The sequence below is a fragment of the Lampetra fluviatilis genome, chromosome 49, assembly GCF_964198595.1.
Source record: "Lampetra fluviatilis chromosome 49, kcLamFluv1.1, whole genome shotgun sequence".
Classification (NCBI taxonomy): domain Eukaryota; kingdom Metazoa; phylum Chordata; class Hyperoartia; order Petromyzontiformes; family Petromyzontidae; genus Lampetra; species Lampetra fluviatilis.
The window spans coordinates 5674991-5687111 of NC_136323.1; positions in this window are offsets into that span (position 1 = coordinate 5674991).

Here is a 12121-nt window from a genome sequence, read left to right on the forward strand (position 1 = left end):
CGCGGGGGAAGGACAATAAACGAAAACACAAAAGCAATTAATCTTCTTGGTTCTTTCAGTAAAGTCACGTAGAAGGGAAATAATAAAATAATAAATATTAAACTTAATAAAATAATTCTCACGACGTTTCGGCCACAACACAAGCAGCCGTCCTCAGGTGAAAAACAGGTCTGTCGGAAATACAGGTCTGTCGGAAAGACAGCGTCTTTCAGGGGGTGTGGGGGTCCTCCCCAGAAAAAAAAATCTAAATTTTAAAACGAATTTCCTGTCTTTCCGACAGACCTGTTCTTCACCTGAGGACGGCTGCTTGCGTTGTGACCGAAACGTCGTGAGAATTATTTTATTTTGTTTTATTATTTATTATTTTATTATTTCCCTTCTACATGACTTACCGAAAGAACCAAGAAGATGAATCCCTGCAGTCACGAAAGCTTTAAATCGAAACAAAAGCAATTCTGAAGAATAGAGTTTTCAATGCGAATTTAAACGTGCATAGCTCCAGTGGCTCTCACATCAGAAGGAAGAGCGTTCCAGATCTGTGCTCAAGTCATGGAAATCTCGAGCCAGGCGGATCAGATTATTCAGTGCAGTAAATCGATTACTCTCCTGTCTGCCGATTTGATTGCTCAACCCACCGCGGACAACGTGGACAAAGTCGGCAAATAAAAGCCCAACCTCTGTTCTAGCGTGTGCCGCTGTACTGGAGGTGATGGGCAAGGCAGGGCCGGATTAAGGTTCTTGGAGGCCCTAGACCAAGGCCATAGCCATGGAATCAACATTAGGGGGGACCAAATCTTTCAGGGGGTGTGGGGGTCCCCCCCAGAAAAAAAAATCAAATTTGAAAACGAATTTCCTGCCTAAAATATGAAAAAATTCACTAATACATGGGATGGACTTTTTTTTTACAAGTGTCTAATAGTGAATTGTATTACATTGCTCTGTTTTTTTTCTTTTTTACCTTTTATTGTTTCATTGTATGTAATGGCAGAGATTAGGGATTAATAAAGTACAACCATAACCAGAATAATATAAACAGAAATCTATTTTATAGCAATATATTTTTTGGGGGGGGGACATTTTGAGCATATTTGAATATTAGGGGGATGTGTATATTGGGGGGGATGTGCCCCCTCCCCCATTATGCCCCCCCCCAATATATATTAGAATTACGGCCTTGCCCTAGACACTTCTGTTTCGGAGGTCTTCCGTGATGAATCTCTATAGTTGGCACTGCTGCTGCCACGTGGTTACCAACTACTGCCCCTGTCACTCGCTAAAGCAGATTTTTTTACAATTAAAACTGTCTCCAATCAACCATAGGTCAACAACGCCGCCTTGTCTTCTCTTGCACTCCTCTCAAATAGAGAATGAGATTGTTCGAAAAACACCCTTTGAAGATGTTGTTGCTAATATTGCAATGGAAAAAAATCTCCAAAAGTTAACCTCCGGTGTTAATTTATGTCACCTTATGGAAAACGATTCGGATTGACATGACTATGCCTCTGAATATTCACTGTACCTATCTAAATATATTTATTCAAGACGATATCTTGGTTGTATTTTTTTTTATCACACAATCAAATGCGGTCACATCTTTTTTCGTGGACCCTCGGCACAGTGTCTCCTATACTGTGGGCCAATTGGATGATACGGCCCTGCTGCCCGCAAGGCTTGAATGGCGATATCAACCAAGAGCCGAGTTGCGTTGGACGCGACTTTTGTGGTGGTGAAATCGACCGCAAAGTATAGTGGTTCAATCTTGATTTGAAGCTTTCGTGACTGCAGGAATCCAGGTAGGTATAACAATACCTACATGACTTTACCAAAAGAACCAACGAGTATAAAGTATAGTGGATTGAATTATTTTAGCCGATTTGACTCGATCGACTCATCATCTCAGCTCTTAATTGAAATAATGCAGCACGCACCCAATAGAAATTCCCATAACTAAAACGCTCGATTAATCTATGGACACACACGCGCGCACGCACACACACAGGTGAAAAGTGAGAATTGGTCCAAAAACAGGTCCTGTGAGGCAATTGTCTCTTAACCTTCAACCCCTGAGCTAAGTGTACACTCAACGTAAACTAAGCCTTAAAATAGAAAGGTTATGTTTCAAGATAGAATAATGATTACTGGGGCTGCCCTGTGCGATAAGGGAGGCCAATTCAACATTTTTTTAAGACCGTATAAATGCGCACCGTATTTATTATCCCTTCGATTCAACCACACGTTTTGGATGGATCCCTTTGAAACGTGTATTTCGTGTGCAGTGCAGTTTTTGCATAGGCCGTCGTGCCCGCTGACCACGTACAAATAGAATTGAATAACACCAGATGGCGCGCACGCTACATGAAAATATCAACAGTTCCGACCAAGCCAGAGCACATGGTGTTCAACGGGACCGAGGTTGTCAGTGTTGGCCGATGTCCTCGTGTGTAGGGGAGCGTTAGCGGAGCCGCAAACCCGGCGACCCGAGTTCGATTCCCGCTCACGACCAACGCCAGTGACGATTATCTCAACCGGTCCTGGGCCTCCCCCCTAGGTCGACTCAGCCTAAAAAATGAGTTGCCTGATAAGGTGTAAAATCACCGCCACACCACACCCCTACCCCCCTCGTGTGCCGTGTTGGCATTCAAAGGTTACTCCTCGCTAATAGCACTTGCCCCAACAGTCTGTTAAGTCGATACGGGGGATCTTTGTCTTTGTGTGTATGTTCAAACGCCACCAGCAGCATAATCCGTGATCGATCCGCTGCTGGACGACGGCCTTCCAAGTCGTTGACAACGCTCAAAGTTTAGCATAACCAATGTACAATGACAGTACCAAATTGAACACGCAGATATTAAATGCGTCTACGTCACCTATATACATCTCCCCACTAAATATAAAAGTGTTGTGTACACGGCACATCAGCCGCACAGCCTTACTGGCAGTGCATTCATTTCAGCAGCATGGATCCATAGACTGCATAGTGCGACCAGACTAAGGCAGTTTTAGCAGCGTTTAATCAGGAAAGTTAGGACGATAACACGAGTGTCATTTATTTATTATTTTAAAAATCTCAAGGTGTTTGCGCAGAAGGGTCCTGCTACATCCGGATGTTTGTCTATAAGGATTAAATGAGCGTTTACGTTTTCATACGTAAAACTGAGAACATCCATCACACATCAGAAAATGAGACTCAGAACGGCCATGTCCTGGCCCTACCCGACAGCCACAAGCCTGCAACACCTGGCAAGCCCTAGCGGTCACCGATATTAGAGAGCCACTGGAGCTATGCACTTTTAAATCGAGGTTGAAAACTCATTAATTTAGCAGTGCTTTGTGTTTAGTTAGTAGTACAGCACATCGGTGTGTTGGGTGGTGACGGGTTTTAACGACACATTTATATATTTACGCGATCTAACCCAAAATAAAACTCCTATTATGGATGATATTGGTCGCGAAAGCCTACGTGTTAAACATACATCCGAATATGAACCAGATTCAACCCTGCTTAAATTATGTGATCTTTTAAGATCTTGCACATGTTGGGTGATAAGGTTTGACCGGTTCCTTACAAATACACAGGGTTCACACTTGCATAAACACAGGTGTTCGCGGTCACACACATCCTACACCTTGACTTTCACACAAACATCATACACGAATACACAGGGAGGGACAAAAACTGTTAATTTACAGACTTCATATTTGAGTTCAGAAACGAGGGTTGGACAGCACATTTCACAAGGTGATAACAGTGACATCGCGAAAAAAACGACAGAAGATCCCTGGCTTCGAAACGTCTGGGCCACTAGCCGTCACCGCATCCGCTCACAAACCATGGAGAGATACACTTCATGAAAAATTGTGGAAAATAAAAAAATGTCTCCGGTCTGCGACTGCATCACAACAGCCCATGGAACACATCACGACTCAGTTCACAGCGGTACACCTCTGCTACTCCTGACGCAATTACGATTCATCTACCGCACGCGAAGAGTTAGTTGCTGCTCTTAACCAACATCAGCCGCACACGGACGACGAGGGCCGATGGACAAGACGCCCGGACGCAACAAAACAACCCGACATTGAGATGGAGCACACGTTACGCGGACTGTGGCATCGCGGTACCCTGAGAAGAACTGTGACGGCACGGGGAGGCCTTCATCTACAAGTGGATAGTAATGATTATCATGATGATTGACTTGCAGTGTTTATCCCATTGTAAATACCCTGTGCTACACTGATTTATTGGAGATCAACGGTTAAAGGGGCAGAACTAATGGTCCAGTGATGCCGACCCTGCATCCCCCTCCATCCTCCAGCCACAGAACAAAGACAAAAACCACCAGGGTTTTGCAAAAGTAACCAAAATAGCCGCCGCTAAGGCCACGAGCGTCCATCAATCAAAAGAGACAACATTCCGCAACTTTAGTGTTTTAAGTCTCCGCTATTTTAACGTTCACAACAGCAGGGGCCCAATTGCGTCAATATTACGACTTCGTTATCAACATCTCCATGGACCCCGCCCTCGCGCAACGTTCAGGAATCTCTCCCGCTCGCTTTGGCAAACAAGTGCCCAGCGCGCCCGCCCGAGTTGATGCGTCGACATCTCAGGGATGATTTGGTGACCTGGCGGGTCAAGGATCCATCGCCGCACGTGCCCAGCCGGCAATGGAAGAGCCGTGGCATTTCCTGGAATAAATGTTTTTACAGCACTATTTTGCAACGTCTATTAAGTGTAACATTGTCCAGCCCAGCTGCCTCGCTATAATAATCCCACAAATGTTGAATGAAGTTTCGTCATCATTGTTGAGATTGCATTTCCCTGCAAGTTCGTCTTGTAATTGTGCGGCAAAATTTACGACACTAGCAACGCTTCCACACCAAGGTCGAAAGCGGTAACGCATTCTCGGTCTGAAACGCGGGGGTCACACCAACTCTTGCCAAGGCGATCTGATGTGCACAATACTTTGATATGGAGTCGTTTTGCTATCATGGCCTTCCTACAAAACGGAGAGCATTCATTAAAAAAGGGGGGGGGGCAAAACTTGGGAAACACAAACCAGACCAAATAGTTTTTTACCATTTTACAAATGTGAAACGCCCGTTTTGCCCCTGACAATTGCCTACCATCTGTCGTACCGCAAATTGGATACTTCCGAAGACAAACGCGTGTTGGAAAGCATTACAGAACCTGTGCGCGCATTTCTTTTTCCAAACTTGTTTTTTTTATATGCTAAAACTAGTGTCCACAGATTCGTTTTTTTATTGCACAAACGAGCTCTGTTAAACACCAATATTGCCGAATTTTTAAAAGCCATTTGGGATAAAAAAAAATCTATTTATTTGGCAGAACAAATGGCTCCAATAGAAAGACTGTAATCAATTAAAATGAATTAGTTAAATACAACCAACAGTGGTGATGTATGGTTTCATGCACTGCCTCGCAATTCCATCGAGCCAGCTTCAATTTCTTGCCAGAGTCAACGTATGGAGCACGTATTATCCAAGCCTATCCTAGGTTGATTCGGCCTTGAGTACTGTGTGCAGCGCGTGCATCATTATCAGTGAGACAAAGGCGGTCGCAATGCGTGGTGCTGACATCCCCATTGCTTTCGTTCGTCATTCAAGCCTTAATAGGTTCTCGCTAACATAACTTGCCCCAAATAGTTTCTGAAGCCGATCGGATGCCCCCCCCCCAATCGCGTTTGGGTGTGTAATAAGCAATTTCAAGCTTGGTCTCTCGATCTGCCCCACCAATACTTACACTGCCAGCGGCTCAAACCAATGTTCCGCCTTTTGGGGGACATCTTCAGGAAACTGGGGGTACCCTTCTACAACAGTAGCTTCGTATATGGGGTGGTGCCTTACCTGGCTAACAAGCGCCATGACCTCGCCAACTTCGCCTGCGCGCAAGCGAAGATGGCGGTGTACAGAACGAGAAAAAAGATGCTGGAGGGTGCCACTGACGGCTGCTCTGTGCTTCCAGTGTTCAGAGGCCTGCTTAAGGCGCGGCTCCGGCTAGAGCACGCGTACCACACACATGTCGGTGATGTGCACGTCTTCTTCGAACGCTATGGAGCCGGAAAGGCCCTCTGCACCAGCGTGGACGGCACCCTCGTGTTCACCTTCTGAAGCGCTCGCTCGTCACCGTGGCGTGCGCGATAACACCACAACCACCACCACAACCACCACCACAACCACCACCACAACCACCACCACAACCACCACCACAACCACCACCACAACCACCACCACAACCACCACCACCACAACCACCACGTGACTTTTCTTTTGTATTGTGCGCGGTGCTTTCAGCGCCACAGCGCGTGGATTTGTAACGTTTGTTTTCTTTTGTTTGCTGGTGACTTTGTGTGTTTCATATTGAAATTGCCTCCAGTGCTTTTGCTGCTGGCGGCAATAAAAGTTGTTTAAAAGTCAAAAAGTCTCTTAGGTAAGTAGAAAAAATTAAGTTGGTGACATTAAATAAACGTCGTTTTGTTGTTGTTGCGACGTTAGGGCCGGATTCATCCTTATGACCCGCCGAGTAGGAACTGAAACGTGACCTTGTGCTGACTTTGCATGCTGCACTTTGCACACCCGAGACCTCGTACGCAAGTGGGTTGCGACAATATAAATGGTCCATGATACGGCGCCAGATTTCGCAACGTGACGATAATCGCGATGTCAGTTTCCCCGTAATTTGGTAATTGTATTTCACTTTTTATTGGATTGTTTTTTTTGCTGCTGACAAATAAAGATTCACTTCAAAGATATTCAAAACTGCATGCACTCAATTTAAGCCTTGGCCTGAGTCTCTCTAACCGTTACTATGACATCATGGCAAACAAGACACACACATGATTAAGTTAAGACTATAAAATAACTAAATACCGTAATCGAATGAAGAACAAAAATTATAACGTCATAGAATGACCGTGCCATCAATTACTCCGGACAATTGTTTGTGGCTAATATACTTGATTTAAAACGTTCATTATTCAATTTTCTATTTCGTAAATGATGTCAGAAAAGAAATAATAAAGTAAAATGAGCAATAACAACCAATTGGGCTTCAATTGAAAAAAAATGTTTTGCTCACTCACAGCCATATGCGACCAATCTCACTCATCGTTAACATACTTTTAACGATTTCCAGCATTTCAGTGTCAGAACAATTAACGCAAGATGCCAGCCACTGTGTGCATAAGCTGGTTAAGGACTCTTTCCCTTCTCACCTCCCACTCCCTGCGCACACTGCGTTTTTATCCGAAAAATCGTTGCAATTCCAAGCGCTCAATTCGAAGCTTCATCGCCAGCCAGCGACATTACCGATACCACTTCATACCGTGTTCATGGCTAAAACAAGTGATCATTTTGGAATCCATACACTGCGTTGCCAAGCGAAACCCTTAGTAAGGTGCATGTACAGCCGGTTTTGTCAATCCACTGCTGGATGAAGGCTGCCCAAAGCTGCTGCCGCCTCTCATTATTGTGGCACATTCCACTTGGCACCTGCCTACGGGCCGATTTTGTTGCTCCCATATCACCAAGGGGGTCGCTCTCTTGGGTGTCTTCCCGCATTTGGCTGCCACTCAGTGCCGGATTAAGCGAGTGCTTGCATAGTAAATTGTATTTTTTCATTTGCTATACGGCCAGATAATACAACAAATTGCTAACCTTAAACACCCAGTCGTTCATAAAAGTTGAAGGAGGTATAGTACTATCGTAATAGAGCAAGTGCAGAATCACTGAACCGGAATTGATAGCTTGAAAGAATTTAGCGCGTGGCCCTTGAAAGTGCCGGTGCCATTAGCTTATGTAGCTACTTTTGCTACTAGGATAATCCGGCACTGCTGCCACTATCATTCGTCTCGACCATAATGATATTGGTTCATCTTATTATCATCCCATGCGGAAATTGAATATATATTGGCCGTTTAGTGCACTCACCAATGCCAATGCCTTCGAGAGCTTACTTAACCATTAAGATTGAAATCGCGTTGGCACAATGGTCGGGATCTACATCATGGGCCACCTTCTCCGACTCTCGCTTACAAACACACATCAACCCGCTCAATCTTCACAAACAGCCCTCCACATCTTGCTAGGATTACAAGAGGGAATCTCCACATACCGTTCAATAACATTCCCGATGGACAATGAGTGAAATTTCGCTAAGCGGCCAACGTTATAGATGGATTTGCATTTTATTTGTGGCCGATGTTCCAGATCAATCCCAAACGCTCGAGTTGGAGGGGAATTACATGTGCATTTAATAGTCTAACTTTCATTGAAATTGCCAATTTATATTGGCATTTCCATTCATTGGAATGGCCAACGTACAGGGTGGTCCAAAAGGCAGGATATAATTATCTATCCTGACTGGCATCAACACATTTTAATTGCTTGATCTTTAAGTTAATATTATATATTAGCTTCATTAATATTAATTTTTCTTTCTTTTCTGAGGACATTTAAAAAAAAACTAAGACGAACGAGTTAAATTAATTGTATGTATGCTAAAGGAGGAACCTATAATATAACAAAAAATCCTGAATTAATTTTTAAAGAAAATGCCAAGCAGCGTCCTTCACGAGCCTCCTCCACAGAGAGCACTCTTAACACCGCTGGTACCAGTGATCACCAAGTCCACTCAGCTCCACATCCTTCTATATTGCATCAGTCCAATTCCTCTTCAGCCTATCCCATGCCCGTTTAACCCACTCTCTCTGACCAAAGAGAAGCTGTTTGGACATGCAGTGGCTGCCTGCGCATGCAGGCTACATGACCCAGCCAACGCAGGCTCACATGCAAGAATAACTCACCGACGGGACTGTGTCCAGACCTTTCAAGGATCTGCGAGCTCCTCACACAATTCAGTCTAGTTAAACCCAGGACGGGTCGGAGGGGACAGCCAACCTGAATTTATAAATCCAGCACAGATGTTTCTTTAAAGGGCTCCACGTTTCGCAAACAGACAAAGGAGGGCATAACTGTGGGTGAGAAGACCCAGAGCTGCATATGGAGTGATAGGCCAGACAGCTTGCACACAGCGTTATGCAGCTGATGAAAAGAGAATACTGCTGGGGCTGATTCGGAGCGAGACCTCCGCTGCCAACCCCCGAAGTGGTCATACGCACACTGCCCAGCTATGGGAACTCTTCCACTCTCTCCACAACTGCACATCCAGTGGAGGAGTCTTTGATGGCAAAATATCCAGGCAGGTGCTTTGTTTGTGGGGCTGATGGGAAGGCCCCCATCTCTTAGTAGCATGCTCTAGTTTCAGCAGTTGCGTCTCCAACTTCTCAGAGTGAGCAGCATACATAACATTTGTGACCAATCGGGAGCCATCCAGTGCCGGATTATCCTCGTAGCACAAGTAGCTACATACGTTATGGGCCCCCCACTTTCAAGGGCTCCACGCTAAATGCTTTCAAGCTATCAATTCCGGTTCAGTGATTCTGCACTTGCTCTATTACTATAGTACTATACCACCTTCAACTTTTATGAACGACTGAGTGTTTAAGGTAAGCGATTTGTCGTATTTTCTGGCTGTATAGCAAATGAAAAGATACAATTACTTTACTAGGCAAGTAAAAAAATGCGTTTTAATATTTGTGTTTTTTTTGTAATTTAGGGCCCCTTTATAACTTGTGCTAGACCCCGCGCAGATTGCACCTGGGCAACGATCAGCCTCCCATTGTATCTGTTGTACCAGATAGACGTTCCTCCAATTCAGCCACGCAAAAGTTGTAGAACTACATTGTCAAAGAAAATGTTACATCGTGGACAGGCCAGATGTCATCCCCGTGACACCAAGGTGAAAAGAAAATATCTCCAACTCATGTCAACTCCACTTTACTCAGGCCTGTCCACCATCACAAAGTTGCTTAATGATTGTGAGCAGAGGGTCAGGAACTCCGAAAGCACAAATAATAATCCAGAGTCCTGGCCTGTTGATGGTATCATAGGCCTTGACCTATGATAAATATCCTCCGTATAGCCTGAACAGACTGTTGGGTCAAGTGCTGCTAGCGAGCACCTATGGAAGTCGGTACGCCACACGAGGGGGTGGGTGGCCAGCACCACGCCCGGCCGCCTTTGTCTCCCCAGTGACAATGTTTACACACCGTACCAGGTACTCATTTGAGGCCGAGACGACCTACGAAAGAACCAGGAACTGTTCAGATACTAGCCACTGGTGCTGGCCGTGCGCGGGAATCTAACTCAGGTCGCCGGGTTCGTAGCACAGCACGCTGAACCCTACACCACCGCTCCCCACTATGATACACGTGTAATAATCCTTCAGGAGACGGCTTCGGAATCGGTCCTTTTTATTTTCACTTCACGATACACCTTGCTCACTCACTCTCCGTTGCTGGCAGACAACGGAGAGAGGACAGACCACCCACTAAGTCCCCGCCGCGCACGTGGCAACCCCCGGCCCCGTCCGCGCGTGACCCTGCTCTCCTCCTGCTCCAGTCTGCTCCCGATCGTTCTCCTCCCCTCGCTCTTAACACCTTCGTCACGTGGTTCCCCCAGCCAATCATCCATGGACAGCTCCGACCATTCTCGATGGTTCCCTGTCAATCTCGGGACCACGCCCCTCATCCGGCTCCCCATTAGCTGGGGCCCCGAATGGCTAAGCCATCCCCCTGATGGCCTGTCATGATGACGCATGGGCCATGGTCCCTATCTCAACCCTTATTGGCTACAAGCAGGACCGGCAAGCCAATCCCCACGTGTTATTACACACACACACTAGAGATCTCCATTTCATTTCAGTGGAACACATTACACGTTTCGATTGTCAGCAGCAATTTCTCCACCACATGGGACACACATACAGTCCCAACAAGTCTTCATTTTCAAGCAACACTATTCATCACGTGGACGCATACAAGATGTCTTAATATTCATCCCCACCAAGTCCTCGTGGGACGCACAAGTCTAGATTTTAATCAGCACTCCGCAGCACGTGTGACATACACCACAGCACAGCACACAGATGATCTCTATCTTAATTTGAATCTGCTGCTCTCCAGGCCCACGTGGGGCGTGTTAAGCAATCATCAGACGCGTGCGGCGTGTAACGGGCCTTCATTTGGACATCTGGTAAAGAGGGTAACGTTGCACGCTGGTGCGTCTGCAGGACTGGAATGTGGGGTGGGGGGAGAGACCCCCACACACTCCCCCCCCCCTCTGATTTATACCGGGCACCTCTCATATAAATTAGGGGTTTTCCCAAACTCGATTTCTTGTCCGACGGTCGCGGATTAATCTTGTTGCGCTCTCTCTCGCTCCTCGTCCCTGCATGAACTGCAGACTGACACCGCGCTCCTACCCCCCCCCCCGCAACCTCACCACCACCACTCCTCCTCCCACCACCAACCCTCACCAAAGATGTCCCCCCACCCCCACCAACCACTTTCCCAGACAAGAATCGGCAACATCACTTAGGATGAGCGTTGGGTCCTTGCACGGCGGCGCAAGAAAGCCGACATCAATTATTCAAGCGGCCCCATCTCATTTGTGCCGTGGCTTCGCCAACGAGTCTCAAGGTGGATTAAAGGCGGCAGTGTGGTTCCAAATATTGTTTATTCCGTTTGGCGGTCCCGTTCACAATCTAGACCACTGAACGGTTCCATCGCCCCCCCCCCCACATGCCCACCCCACTCCCCCAGCACCCCCCCCCCCCTCTCCCAAAACGCTCCCGTCCCACTCATGAATCTCGTTTGGCATGTTGTGTGCTCGTGCGTTTATTAGTCGCCGCAACGTGGCGCTGACATTCCACGCTCGCGTTCAACTGTTGTCCTGCACAGTATCCATGCCGGTCGCATCCTGCGCGAACCACGGGATTTGATAACCACGGATTTTTTTTTCCTCTTCTTCTTTAGCCGCATTGTTAGATTATTGACTTGGGCATCGCATGCGATTACATCAACGGTGTTATACCATAGCGTACGTGATACAGTCGGCAAATGTAGTACCGTCGTCGTAAGTTAACGGTGTCCCTCTGGAGATGAAAACGCCCACCATGCACATAATACAAGGCGGTGACACGCGAATCGCCGCACAGATGGATTGAATAATCCATTGCTGGAGCGTAAACTTTCCTGGCTGC